Here is a 15,810-nt window from a genome sequence, read left to right as displayed (position 1 = left end):
GTTATATGTTGATTGCTGCAAGAGATAAATTTTTAGTTAACAAGTTAAAGGCTCAGCTTAGCAGTGAATTTGATATGAAGGACTTAGGTCCTGCCAAGAAAATTTTGGGAATGGAGATCAGCAAAGATCGTCAAGCTGGAAAACTTTTTCTATCACAAAAGAAGTATGTTCTTAAGATTTTTATTTTTTTTTTTGTTTTTGATCGGCAAAAAGTATGTTCTTAAGATGCTTGACAAATTTGGAATGCGAGATTGCAAAGCTGTTAATACTCCAATGGTCGCCCACTTCAAGTTGTCATCGGATCAGTTTCCAAAATCAGACGAGGACAAAACACGCATGTCACGTGTCCCGTATTCAAATGCAATTGGAAGTCTCATGTATGCAATGGTATGTACTAGACCTAATTTAGCTTATGTTGTTAGCATTGTTAGCAGGTTCATGCATAGTCCAGGCAAGGCACACTGGGAAGCCGTTAAATGGATACTTCGTTATCTGAAAGATTCTCCAGATCTTGGTTTGGTATTTGATCAACATAGAGCCGATCCCAGAGGAGCAGTTGGCAATGTTGATGCTGACTATGGTGGTGATTTAGATCGGAGAAGGTCACTTTCAGCTTACATCTTTACTCTATGTAGGTCTGCTATCACCTGGTATTCTTCACTTCAAGCCATTGCAGTTTTGTCCACCACTGAAGCAGAATATATCGCTGCTACAGAAGGTATGAAAGAGGCTATATGGCTTCGAGGCTTGGTAAGTGAACTTGGTCTTCAACAAGATGTTCTTGTTATATTTTGTGATAATAAGAGTGTTGTCCACTTAACCAGAAATAGTAAGTATCACTCAAGGACCAAGCACAATGAAATTAAACACCATTTTATCCGAGACATTGTTGATACAGCAGATATAATTGTTGAAAAAATTCATACGACCGAAAATCCTGCAGACATGTTGACCAAGCCACTTCCATCGGCTAAGATCGATCATTGCCTGAACTTAGCTGGTATTATCCATACTTAATCAAGGCTTCATGGCGAGAGAGTGTTCCAGTCAAAGGCAAGTCAAGGTGGAGATTTGTGGGTTATGACTCACCTTTACCATTATCTTGGCATAAATGGGAGGGTACTTACCGTTAATAATTAATTGTTATTAAAGGGAGGTTAATTGCCACAATCAATTGCAATCAATGGGAGGTTAATTGCCGCAATCAATTGCAATCAATGAAAGGTTAATTGCCACAATCAATTGCAATCAATGGGAGGTTAATTGCCACAATCAATTGCAATCAATGGGAGGTTAATTACCATTAATTGTATTTATTACTGTTGTCTCCTAGAACCACTATATATAGTGGCTTCCTTCAAGCAATGTAACACACAACAAACAGCAACATACACATGTTTCCTCTCTCTTTTCCTATACTCTTTATTTCTACTCTAGGGTGTAAGTGTTTAACCCATATAGACAAAATTTGTTTAAGAGGAATTCATTGTACTCCCAGTACCATTATAGTGGAAGTTTTTGGCTTTCTCGCCAGTGGTTTTTTACCTCTATTTAAAGGGGTTTTCCACCTAAAAATTCTGGTATCATTCTCACTTTACTTGTTACTTTAATTTCTCATAATCTTTGGTTGAAATTATCACGCTTCCACACACGAAATCCCTACATTAAGCATGCGGTGTTTAACCTTAATGCTAACAGTTCTCTAGGGTCAAATAGTTTTGGTGGTTCTTTTTATCATGCTTGTTGGGATATTATTGGCACTGATGTTTGTAATATTGTTAAGTAATTCTTCATATACAATTGAATTTTGTAAAAAATGAATTCTATTATTGTTTCCCTGATTCCCAAAACTACCAAAGTTTATTCTATTAAGAATTTCAAACCTATTATTGTGGCTCATTTTTGCTTTAAAATTTCTTTCCAAAATTTTGGTTGATATGTTGGTTGTTATTGCTTCTAGGATTATCTCTTCCAATCAGTACGAGTTTATGCAACACAAACATATTACCTCTACAACTATAAATATGTTGTCTAAGAAAGTAAATGGGGAAACATTTCTTTTAAGATCGATATGCATAAATTGTTTGATACGTTTAACTAGGATTTATTACAATTGGTTCTAAAGCAGTTAGGTTTTCATGAAACATTCTCGAAATTGATCCAAGTTATTCTTTCTTCAGTTATGCTATCTCTCAGAATAAATGGTAATATGGGTGGCTTTTTTCCTTATGGCATAGATGTTTGATGAGCATAAATTTACTCACACTTAATTGCTTTAAAACATAGATTGTTGGACTATAATCTTGAATAAATTCGCTATTTTAATTAATATTCTTCTAATTCGGTTTATTTGGTCCTTAATAATTATTTCTATTAATTTTTTGTTTTTTGGACTATAATCTTGAATAAATTCGCTATTTTAATTAATATTCTTCTAATTCGGTTTATTTGGTCCTTAATAATTATTTCTATTAATTTTTTGTTTTTAATCCAAGTTGCTTCTTTTGAATCAAAACATGAAACAAAATCTGCAAATATCTTAGAAAAAAAATTGAAAGTGTTAGAATTGTTGGCCTAAAACAAGAGAGGTGTTAATTGATTTTCAAAAGATTTTCGGAAAAGATTGAGTCACATTGAAAATTTAATAAAATCAACAGATTGATTTCTTTGTTCAACCGATTATAAAAGAACAGTAAGCATATAAATAAAATATAAACCGATTCAAATATAGGCAGAAAACTCAAAAATTGCAGATAAAGTAATAATGAGAGAGGGAGAAAGGGATAAGCACAAATGATTTATACTGGTTCACTCTTACACCAGAGCTACACCCGGTCACCTATAAAACAACTGAGAATTCACTAAACCAAGCACAAATTTTAGAAAAGATACAACCAAGAGTTTAGTTCTTGAACCCTACAAGGACACTCACTTTCAACAACTTAGCAAATATCAAGAAACCCTATATGAATCTGCTTCAAAAGAATACAAAGACAAAAATAAAGGTTTGGGAACACTTAGGAGATTACAGATCAGACACAAAAATATTCAAATTGAGAAAACCTTTATCAAAGCACAAGAAAGATCAAAAAAGCAAAAAATAATCTCCAAGAACAATTTCAAAACTTTCTTTTATGTCTCTTTTAAAATTTGCTTCTTGAAATGTTCAGATTATTTTTTAATATAAGGTTTTAATGATTGCAAAAACGGTTTGATCAATTTATGAAAACAGTTGTATCAATTTAAATTTGTTTGATTATAATTGTTGAAGATGGTTGTTGCCCCTTCAAGACATGTGTTTGATGAAGCCACTTGTGTAAAATTCACTTGTATTTTCTTTTGCTTTAAGAATGTCTTAGGTATAGTTTAGAGGTTGTTTAGAGTAGGCTTTTTTCTAGGTAACTCACCTCTTAACCCGATACCATGTGATAAGAGCAAGCACAAGTTTTCTGAAACTGTTGTTCACATGTTTTGCAAAAATATCCTTACTGCATAAAAAATGAATCTGTTCTTTTCTAGATGAATATATTCTTTTTCTTGAGCTGATGCTTTGATTAAGTATTTTTGAAAATCATGGTTTGTGCATCAAGTATTTTAACTAAATCTTCAATCCATCAAAACGACTGTGTTTTACTTGTTAAGAAGTTTCTGTTCATCTGTAAATGAAGTGATTCTTTTTAGTCTGGTGCCATCTTTACCTTAAAAGGTTTTTTTCATTTTATCCTTGCACCAGGGTGTTTGACTAAGTCTCCTTCACATAACAGATTCTCTAACTGCTTTTGAAAATAAATCTGTTCATTTTATTTTCAATATGTTCTTTTATAACAGCTTTAACTGTTTTTTGAAAATCTGTTATAAGTTGTTTCTCTATAAAAGGAGAGCTTGTTTTTGCGTTTAAAGGTTAATCATTCAATTGAGAAAACATGTTTTACAAACAGAGAACTAAGGATTTTCAGAGAATTAGCATGTGTTCTTAAAAGATTTTCCAAATCAAAAAGTGTGCTTGTTCTTGGTTGGTTCTAAGGCTTGCTTAGAGGTGCTACTGTTAGAAAGTATGGCTTTAAACTAGAGGGGGGTGAATGGTTTAAAGAGGGTTTTCGCAAACTTTTAAGCCAAGAATGAAATTACTTCGAGAAACAATTGATAAGGAAATCAGTTTTCCAAAACACAAAGCAAAAAACACAGCACCAGAAAAACAATCGGTTGTTTCGTAGAAACAATCAGTTGTTTATTACAGTTGACAAATATAAAAACTGAATTTAAAGATATTAAGGATAGAGAGAATGCACACGGAGGTTTATGCTGGTTCACTTTAAACCCATAGCTACATCCAGTCTTCCCAGAAACCACTGGGGAATCCACTAAGCAATCAACCCTAGATTACTTACAACACAACCAAAGAAGTGACCTTGATCCTCTCAAAACACACACTCATTTTGGTACAGCACAACAACACTAAGAATGTTGATCTTGATCCCCTCAAGAACACACAGCACTTCTCAGCAAACACACAAAGGTTTCTTTCAAAAGATACAAAGGATTACACTTGTTACACAACAAATCTGAAATCAATACAAGATGAAAAATCCTATCTCACACTCTTTGATCAAACTCAATCTCTAAGCAATTCTCAACTTTTCAAAATCTCAATCTCTTGAAAAACTCAAATCTGTTTTTCTGTGTATAATCAAAGTTGTTGTTTGTTATCAAATCTTAACAAACTATTCATTGCATTTAAATATTGGTCAAAGCATTAAAAACTGGAGCGTAAACAGTTAGAAAATCATTTAATGCTCAGTCAAAGCACAAAACAGTCTTCTGTTATGGTACCAAAACAAACAATCGGTTGTTTCCACGGATCAATCTTTTGTTTTGGTTTTGACAGCAAGTCAACCATTGAAAACAGTTTTCAACCTTTCTAAAAACTTCTAAGTATAAAACAATCGGTTGTTTTGACAAAACAACAGGTTGTTTTTCACTTAGTTTGAAAAACACTTTTCTTTTAAAAAGATTGAGAATACTTATGCTTTGGATTCAATCAAGAGTGGATTATACATAAAATCTACCCCAGATCCTAACTAAAAGACAGCTCAGCAACAACAAGCACAGCTAACCTTTCATCATCCTTCAAAGGGTTTGGATTCTTCAAAGCTTGAACACACTTGATTCAGTAATCTCCCCCTATTTGATGAAGACAAATCCCTGATTGCTTGTGTTGGATTGATGGAATCTGAAGAAGTTCTTGCAAGACACAATTTTAAGCAAAGCATAGAACTTCTGATATTTGGTTAGCACAGAAACAGAATATCAGAGCAAAAACCTATAAGGTTTCAACCATACAACTGTTTTGCAGAAAAATAATAACGAACAAACACACAACATAAATCTCCCCCTATTTATCTTCATATATAGACAAAAAGAAGAGATAAAAAGATAATTGTTCTTGATAAAACAGAGTTAAAGAGCAGAAGCAGAAAACAGAAATATTGATACAACACCAAAAACAATCGGTTGTTCCCAAATATCAACCGGCTGTTTTTATTCTTCAATCATCTTTGGCATATTGTAGATCAAAAATCTGATTCTGAACAGCTTCAATCTGTTCATCCAATGTCATGAAGCATGCATCCATGCCGTTGAACTTGTTATCAATGCTCTGGAAGTTGCTTATACCCAGATCATGGAGATTTCTCTGATTCTCCACAAATCCATCAAGCCTATTGATCATGTATCTCTCAAAAAAATACATGGTTGGCATTCCTTCTTCCTGATTTCCAGCACTGGGTCCAGCAACTTGATTTGTTTCAGGATGATCTTCATGTCGAAAATCCATATCAGCAGCATGCTCCTCTTCATCATGATCAGCAGCAGCACTTGATGAGACACCATGGTCACCATCTTTGCTTATCCATTTGCCACCTATTTTGGTGAATCCCATTTTGCTGAGAGATCCATTGTTCATCTCTTGAGTTGACTTGACCAACTCAGATGTCTCATCTTCCAGGTTCACTTCAAAATACAACAAAAACTTAGAAATCAAAACAACATATGGATAGTGATAGTCACTTAACCTCATTGCCTTTTTCATGTATTCCTTGATGATGTGGATCCAATTGATTCTGATCTTCTTCATTATGCAGTAGATACACACAAGGTCTTCCTCTGTAAGAACAGAATGACTGCTCCCCCTTGGAGTTAGAATCCGAGTCACAATAAGGGCGAGCAACCTTTCATCAAGCCTCAAACCTCCAACCGAACAAGTCCTAACTTGAGCATTTTGATTCGTCAAATAGCTCTTGTAGTATTGGACTTTGTTGAAATCCTCCACTACACCAAGGTTCCCTTTGTTGATTCTGAGGCCGGAATACTTCAGACCCGCCACTGCAGTCCACACAACATAGGTGATCTCCATATCTACACCCTTCACATGAGAGATAAGGTTGTTTCCCTCAAATTTAAGATTTGTGTAGAACACTCTAATCAAATCTGGGTAGATGTTCCTCTTCATCTCCAAGAACCTTCTGAGAGATTGATCTTTGAGCGGCTTCCTTAGATTATCCAGCTTTTGGCTTTATAGCCAATCAAAGGAAACAACTTTTGGGTTGTTTATCACTTTTGTGCTAGTCTCAAACCTATACCTTTCAATTAGATCATTATCTCCAGAAAACTATCCTTCTAGTCTTCCTCCAGATCTTACTGCTCTGGTTTTAACTCTCTTTGAGGTGGGAGGAGTTGATTCCATGATGGCAGAGAAGAAGCAGAAAAAAAAAACACACACAAGAATTGCAAGAGATGTTGCAAGAAATGGTCCAATTGGTTGTTCTTGTGAAAGAGATAAGCTGCAACAGATTTTATAGCAAAAACAAAATCATAAAGCATTCAGTGACATGAATGGGTTCCAGATTTTCAGAGAGAAAAGACTTGACCAAGCCCTGCACAGAAAAAGCAGAAAATCACATGGTCATCACATGTGATCTTTGACTAGTCATAAAAGCTCTTAAATTTTCCTTTATGACTATTGTAACTTCTTTCTGAGCATGATCAGCTTTCAACACAGGTCATTAACCAAGGATTCTTTCTTTAAATTTGATCTGCAACAGATAGAAATTCAAAAAAGAATTAAATTTATTTCTTCACAGTGCTGTCAGACCAAAACAATCGGTTGTTTCGAGGAAACAATCGGTTGTTTTTCTGCAGCAGTAAAACTGAGTTTGAATTTTTAATTTTAAGCAGAAAGAGTTCAAAGCAGATGAATTTGAACATTTAAAAGAGATATTTAAACATGAATATAGTCTTGAACAAGAGTAAAGGTTAGAGATAAGGAAGGTCTTATCCTTTATGATGTTCTTTCAATGAGCCATCTGCTTTGTGATCAAGAAGCCTCTTTTGATCATTGAGAGCCTTTGGACAGATACAGAACATTGATTCAGCTTCAATGTTGATCTTTTTCTTCCAAGAACTTGATCAGTTGACTCAGTCCCTCACACTTCTTTAGATTTCCAACACAAACATGAGTTCAAGCAACAAGATTTGGCCCCTTCACAAATGTGGGTCCAATTGATTTCTTTTTCTCATTTGAAACCTCACATCCTTTAGGAATCTATTTCATGAAGCCTCTTGGAACAGAAAACTTTCTTATTTTGCAGAATCTAACCGAATGGCCCTTTTTCATGCAGTAAAAGCATGTAACAACCGGTTGTTTCGACTTAACAATCGGTTATTTTACTGGCTTTCTTGAAAAAAAAATTGAAAACTTATCTTGTTTGTTTTGTGGATTAAAACCTAAACCAGCTTTTCCAAAAACACAGTTTTGAGATGCCAAGACATTCTCAAAGTTAGATTTTCCTTTTGAAAGCTTATCCACGGTGTTAACAAGGTAATGCACTTTCTTCTCTAGGTTTTTACAATTTTCGCAAATGAGAGTGTCAAACTTGCAAGAAGAGTTTTTGAAATGTGTTTCAAGATTTTTAAAATCCTTTTTAGATTTTTACAGCTCTTCTTCAAGTGCCTTCACTCTTTTTTCCAGCCAACTGTTAAGTTCTTTCAATCGGTTGTTTAAAGAACAAATCGATTAGCTTCATCGTGAGTTTCTTGAAAAGCTTCAACCAATTCACTATAATTTTGTTCATTTAAAGAAGCACATGAACTTACCTCGCTTAAGCTGCAAGATTCACCATCTCCTTCAACAATCAAGCATAAGTTTGCCTTTTCTTCCTTTCTTGATGATGAGCTTTTATCATTATAAGCTCTTCTTGATTTTCTCTTCTTCTCATGCTTCTTGAAGTTTCTCTTCGTTTTGTTGGGACATTCAGTTTTAATATGACCCTTCTTTTTGGATTCTGAAGAGAAAGATTCGGCAAAAGATTCTTCTTTTTCCATCAAGGCACTTCTGGGATTCTTGTGATACTCTTCAAGGGTATTCCACATTTCTTTGGCAGACCTATATTCTGAAACCTTGGGCCATTCATTAGAATCAAGTGCAGATACAATGATGTTCATTGCTACACAATCAATATGCTCTGTTTCAGAAGAATCATTTTCAGATATAGGCATGAGATAGTTATTTGTAATAGCATTCCAGATTTTTCTATCCATAGATTCAACAAAGAATTTCATTCTTATGCACCACAAATTGTATTTCATACCACAAAACAAAGGTGGTTTGTTTAAACATGCACATTCCCCAAAAGAAAACTTTTCAGCCATTAAAAACAGTTTTAGGATCACACTTGAATAAATTTCAAGAACCAAGCTCTTGATGCCAATTGTTAGAAAGTATGGCTTTAAACTAGAGGGGGGGTGAATGGTTTAAAGAGGATTTTCGCAAACTTTTAAGCCAAGAATGAAATTACTTCGAGAAACAATTGATAAGGAAATCAGTTTGCCAAAACACAAAGCAAAAAACACAGCACTAGAAAAACAGTCGGTTGTTTCGCAGAAACAATCGGTTGTTTATTACAGTTCACAAATATAAAAACTGAATTTAAAGAGATTAAGGATAGAGAGAATGCACACAGAGGTTTATACTGGTTCACTCTAAACCCAGAGCTACATCCAGTCTTCCCAGAAACCACTGGGGAATCCACTAAGCAATCAACCCTAGATTACTTACAACACAACAAAAGAAGTGACCTTGATCCCCTCAAGACACACACTCCTTTTGGTCCAGCACAACAACACTAAGAATGTTGATCTTGATCCCCTCAAGAACACACATCACTTCTCAGCAAACACACAAAGGTTTCTTTCAAAAGATACAAAGGATTACACTTGTTACAAAACAAATCTGAAATCAATACAAGATGAAAAATCTTATCTCACACTCATTGATCAAACTCAATCTCTAAGCAATTCTCAACTTTTCAAAATCTCAATCTCTGGAAAAACTCAAATTTGTTTTTCTGTATATAATCAAAGTTGTTGTTTGTTATCAAATCTTAACAAACTATTCATTGCATTTAAAGATTGGTCAAAGCATTAAAAACTGGAGCGTAAACAGTTAGAAAATCATTTAATGCTCAGTCAAAGCACAAAACGGTTTTATGTTATGGTACCAAAACAAACAATCGGTTGTTTCCACGAATCAATCGGTTGTTTTGGTTTTGAAAGCAAGTCAACCATTGAAAACAGTTTTCAACCTTTCTAAAAACTCCCAAGTATAAAACAATCGGTTGTTTCGACAAAACAAGAGGTTGTTTTTTACTTAGTTTGAAAAACACTTTTCTTTTAAAAAGATTGAGAATACTTATGCTTTGGATTCAATCAAGAGTGGATTATACATAAAATCTACCCCAGATCCTAACTAAAAGACAGCTCAACAATAGCAAGCATAGCTAGCCTTTCATCATCCTTCAAAGGGTTTGGATTCTTCAAAGCTTGAACACACTTGATTCAACAACTGCTACTATGTGAGCAATCTGTTCTACTGGACTAAGGCAGATTTCAGCATCCTCTATTAGCTGTATTCGTTTCATATTTCATTTCTTGTAAAAGTGTGGTTGTAAACTCTTCTTGATAGGGTGTCTTGAAGAGTTGTGTGTGCTGGAATACTGTTTTTCAACAAGGTTTGTCATGTTCTTATAGGGTTCAAGAACAGTGGTGTTTGTAATTGTTTGAATTGTGATTTAGTGAATTTCACCTTGGATTAGGTGAAGACTGGATGTAGCTCATAGGAGTGAACCAGTATAATTGCTTGTGTTCATTCTCTCTTAATCTCTACACTCAATAACTGCTGAATAAACTAAATTTTCAAGACATAAATTTGTTCAATTGTAATTGAATCCGTTCTTTCTGGGCACGAATATACTGTGTTGGGTTCAAAAATGCCAAAGTTCAAGAGGGGGGTGAATTGACCTTTTAAAACTTTCGCGCATATTCAAGTTTTATCACAGTACATAGAAAATAAATCGATTTATTTAGCAATGAACAGATTTATTTTTACACTGTTTATGTATTAAAGCGTTTATACCAGTAAAGTAATTCTTGAAATTATGCAGATTGATTTGCAAGCTATACACACACTGATTTTAAGAGGATATTATGTAAAACAGAATCAGTGACCTTCAATTTTTTAAGCAAGTGATAAAGGTTCAATTATTAGCTTGACAATCAATTGGGTAACCTATCACAATCAAACAGTTCCATTTGTAATTAACAGTTCATATATCTTCTTAACAAAACCAAACTGATTTTCCAGAAAATAAGAACAGAATGAAGAAGCCCAGAAAGAACATATTTATTTTTAATTGAATAGATTCAATTTTAGACAGATTAACAGATAAGCAAGAATTTGAGTGCAAGGATGAAGAGAAATGAACACACAACAGTTATACTGGGTCACTCAAATGAGCTACATTCAGTCTCACTTAATCCAAGGTGAAATCCACTAAACAAAACGTACCAAACACACTTACACCACCACTGTTCTTGAACCCTACAAGAAACTTGGCACACTTGCTGAAAAACACTATTTCAGCACACACACTCTTCAAGAAACCCTATCAAGAAGAGTTTACAATCACACTTTTACAAGAAATGAGATATGAAACGAATACACCTGATAGAGGATGCAGAAATCTGCCTTAGACCAGTAGAACAGATTGCTCACATAGTAGCCGCACCTCTAACAAAGCCTTAGAGCCAACCAAGAACAAGCACACTTTTGATTTGTAAAATTTTTCAAGAACACATGCTAATTCTCTGTAAATCCTTAATTCTCTGTTGTAAAACTTGTTTCTTCAATTGTATGATTCGCTCTTAAACGCAGGAACAAGTTTTCTTTTTATAGAAAAACAACTTATAACAGATTTTCAAGAAACAGTTAAAGTTGTTATAAAAAGAACACATTGAAAATAAAATGAACAAACTTATTTTCAAAAGCAGTTAGAGAATCTGTTATGTGAAGGAGACTTAGTCAAACACACTGGTGCAAGGATAAAACGAAAAAAGCTTTTAAGATACACATGGCACCAGACTAAAAAGAATTCATTCATTTACAGATGAACCGATTTATTTTTCAAAATGATAACAGAAAAAACTTAACTATTGAAACACAGTCGTTTTGAGAGAGTGAAGACTTAGTCAAAATACTTGATGCACAAAACCTGATTTTCAAAGGCCTTAGTCAATGCATCAGTTTAAAAAATGAATCTATTCATTTAGAAAAGAACAGATTTATTTTTTTATGCAGTAAGGGTGTTTTTGCAAAACATGTGAAAAATAGTTTCAGAAAACTTGTGCTTGCTCTTATCACATGGTCAGGGGTTAAGAGGTGAGTTACCTAGCAAAAAGTTTACTATAAACAACCTCTAAACTATACCTAAGACATTCTTAAAGCAAAAGAAAATACAAATGAAATTTACACAAATGGCTTCAACAAACACAAGTCTTGAAGGGGCAGCAACCATCTTCAACATACTGTTCTTGATTTTTCTAAAGAACTTCTGCATAAATCTATATGTGGTGAAACATCAGTGAATTTCATGCTCTGTGAAGGTTAATTCAATCTGTCAAGTGATTTTAAAAAGAAAAACAAGCATTGGCTTTGTATTCAAAGGTTGTGATGAACTGCTGAAGCTCACTATTTTTAATTTTGCAAAAATCAATTTGAACTTTGCCTATAGATCATCTAATTCAATCTTAAAATCAAATTTTATTCAACTGGGATAAACATCTTAAAGTACATAAACAGTATAAAATTAAATTTTTTCATTGCTAAATAAATCGATTTATTTTGTGTACTATGACAAAATCTGATTCTGTGCGAAACTTTTAAAAGGTCAATTCACCCTCCCTCTTGAACTTTGACACTATTGAACCCAACAATAATAACATAAAATTGTTAAAAATATTTAATTGATTATTCAAAATAACTAATTGTTTTCTTTTACCAGAAGAAATCAACATTATTTAGATCAGTTCTTTTATCGAAATAACTTGTTGATTTCACTAAACAAAAAATACAAAATACAAAATACAAAATAGAAAACAAAACATTTTCAAAGTTTTTAAAACTTTAAGTATTTTCATCCTGTTGATAAGATAAATCAATCAATTAAAAATACTTACTATAGTCAGAAGACTTTAATAGAAGTAGTTTTAAAGTTTTAACCGATAAAGCTTGAATCAACTGATTAAAAAATACAACAGATTGAGAAAACAAAACCTTTCACAGAGATAACTTTTGAAGATAACTTGGATCATAATGTATTGTAAAGAGATAACACAAAATCTACCAAGACACTGCTAACTCTTTTTTATGAAGTCTATTAAGTCAAAAGTAATAATTTGTCACTAAGGACGGATATCAAACCCACAACTAAAAGTTATTTAAAATCCTAATAGTAGCATTCACTAAGTATTAGAATATGTACAATAATTTCATTTGAAAGATATTGACATAAGTTTGCATGAAAAGTAAATAAAAGCAAAGTAAATGATTTGCATGAGTCAATTGGGAAAATTGGGAATGTGGTTAATCCTTCTTACTCGTTTGTAGTTTCAATGAAAAAAAATGTATAACATTCCATCTTAATTGACATTAATGCACTTGCATACAAAATTATTAAGAGAGTCTCCTAAATATCGATTCCTCGCATATTTATAAAAACTTCTGATCATTATGAACAGATAATATAAAGGTTTTAACATTTCAAATCTATTCCTATCATTCAAATATGTTAAGCATTATCATTTAGATCAGATACTCATAAGTACTTTTTAAACTTTAAGGTTCAAAATCATGAATAGTTTCAAGCTTTGAGAATAAAATAATAATACCAATCATCGATAAAAAAAATGAATATTATTAACATATATCACTTCAATACATAAGAGTTTGAACATATTACTCTCAATCTTAAAGGAAAGAATTAGTCACTCATATTGTCCATTACAAGCATGGAAAGCAAGAAAAGAAGATATAGGGTGTTTCTTCTTGACGGTTGCCTCCTCTAGGATTTTCTATCTCTCAAAATCCTCCCAATGATTTCTAAGGTTATGTTTCACGCCTTCTATTTAACATAATTGGGATTGGGATAAGTGACATATGGCTTAAGCGAGATATAACTTGCTTAATCAAGTTTTACAAGAAAAATCCCAACTTCACTGGAGTGAACACGCTTAAGAATGTCTTGAGTGAGTTCCTCTTGGGTGAGTTTGGGAGAGTTTTCAATGTTCCAACTTTGTCTTTTTCATCTTGTCTTTAACTTGTTCATTCTCTTTTGGCCCTTTTATCTCCATTTTCCCCTAGATTCCTAAAATTAACACAAATTTGGGAATAAATCGTTCATATTCATCCTATAATCCCAAAATATGTAAAAATGTTCAATTTCCTAAATTAGGGGTTGAATTACAACTATTTTATCAACTAAAGTACATAAATGCCTATCTTTCTGTATGAAATATTATTCATTGTGACACTTATCAGACAACACACAACTTCCTAATCTTGATAATAGCTTGGATTCATCAAAGCAAGATCTTTTTAGTCAACAGAAAGCAAATCTTCTGCAAGGATATTCTCTCAAATACTACAATTAAAACTCCTCTACAAACCTTCAACAATAGAGCAAATATACTTTCAAGTTATTATTCAAGAACATTTTCTACAATATCTCTCACAACAATGCTCAAATCAACTACAATCAATGTGTAAATCTGAAGCAAAATTGGAAACAATATATGTGGAAGACAAACAAGAATAAAATCTGAGAATGGTTGAGAATGTAGGTATTTGCTTCATAATCTGAAACAGGAAAGGAAACATCTGATAATTGTAAAACAATATCATAAGGCAGATTTTGAATCTGGTTTTGTGCAACGAAAAGAATATTATAAAAGATACTTTAAAGGAAGAAAGAGGAGATCTTTTGGATTGCATTTCATAACCACATAACAACTCTAAACCTAGCTTTATTTTCCTTTTTGTATTATTCTTATTTTTGCCTCTGCATGGAAGGCTAAACCTTTTTGGTTAATTCTATTAGAATATATGGCTTGAAACAATAGCGAATCAACTATGTTCATAAAGTTTTCTCAAAGACTAGTGTAGGTTGAAAATATCAATTAAATCAATCAATTGATTTAGCTATTCAACTAGTTATTAAAATATTAACAGTTCTGCAATCAAAACTTTAAGCTTGCTCTTTTTATAAATCAACTGACTGTTTTATGCACAAAACACAAAAAAATAGAATATATCATAGATTATCAAAGTAGGGAAGAGAGAATTCACACAAAGGAATTATACTGGTTCACTCTTAACCAAGAGCTTCATCCATTCCTCAGCACACCCCTGAGAATTCACTACTGCAATCAAAACCAGATTACAAAACAACCGAGAGTATTGATCTTGAACACTTCAAGAACACACGACACTCTTAACAAAAGCACGGGTTTCAAAAACACTATCTGAAATTGTTTGCAACACATAACAGTATAAAAGAATGAATTTAGAGTACACCTGAGTCTTACACAAATGAAGAACATAAGAAAAGATAAACCAAAATCCTACTTCATACTGTAGCAATGATCCAAGATATCAAGAATGATTCTAAACCTCTTTGATTTTCTCTTTTGAAAAAAATTGTATTTTGTAATCTCTCTTGTTGTTATTAAAATCATCATAAAGCAATCTTTATATAGACTTTAAAATATGGTTAAATCATTTTGATCATTTAATGAAATATGTTGAAATAATTTAAAAACAGTTTGAATATTATAGCAACATTCTGTTAAATTACTTAATTGATTTTTAAAACAAACTGATTGTTTTTATTTTCTGTTGAAATCACAACATAAAAAACCAATTCATTTAAAAAAATAACTTATTGATTTTTATTAACAGAAAACACAAAAGAAAAAAATCATTTTTAAATTATTTTTAAATTATTTTAAAATCTTTAAGTGTTTTTCAATCAGTTGATACGATAAATCATTATGCTGAAATACTTGTTGTAGTCATCAAACTTAAAAAAAGTTATTTCAACTGATTTAAAAGATGAATCAACTAACTAAAATTAACACAAATTTGGAAAACAAAACTTTCAAAAGATATTTCAAATCAGATGAACTTGGATCTTAACTAGATGCATATTAACAACTCAAAATCTATCTAACGAGACACACACAACAAATTTTTCATGACAGGTTTGGAAATCATCAAATCCACCTTGTTCAACATATTCCTTTGTAATTCCCCATTGAGTTATAAGGTTTTGATTAATAAAAGTTTCATTTTTCAATTTGCTATAGCAGTTGTTTCAATCTTCTAATCTCCTAGAAAATTGGATTTTGTGAGAGGTTGTACTT

At 32.6% G+C, this 15,810-nt stretch overlaps 1 pseudogene; it reads left to right on the top strand.

The window, feature by feature from the left end:
* The first annotated feature begins 225 nt into the window (after positions 1-225).
* Positions 226-2,245, top strand: LOC150028991 (secreted RxLR effector protein 161 pseudogene; annotated as a pseudogene).
* Positions 2,246-15,810: the final 13,565 nt, after the last annotated feature.

Source organism: Phaseolus vulgaris, chromosome 2, assembly GCF_051622355.1.
Source record: "Phaseolus vulgaris cultivar YP4 chromosome 2, ASM5162235v1, whole genome shotgun sequence".
Taxonomy (NCBI): Eukaryota; Viridiplantae; Streptophyta; class Magnoliopsida; order Fabales; family Fabaceae; genus Phaseolus; species Phaseolus vulgaris.
Note: the sequence above shows the minus strand (reverse complement) of the source record. Positions and strands in the feature narration are given on the sequence as shown.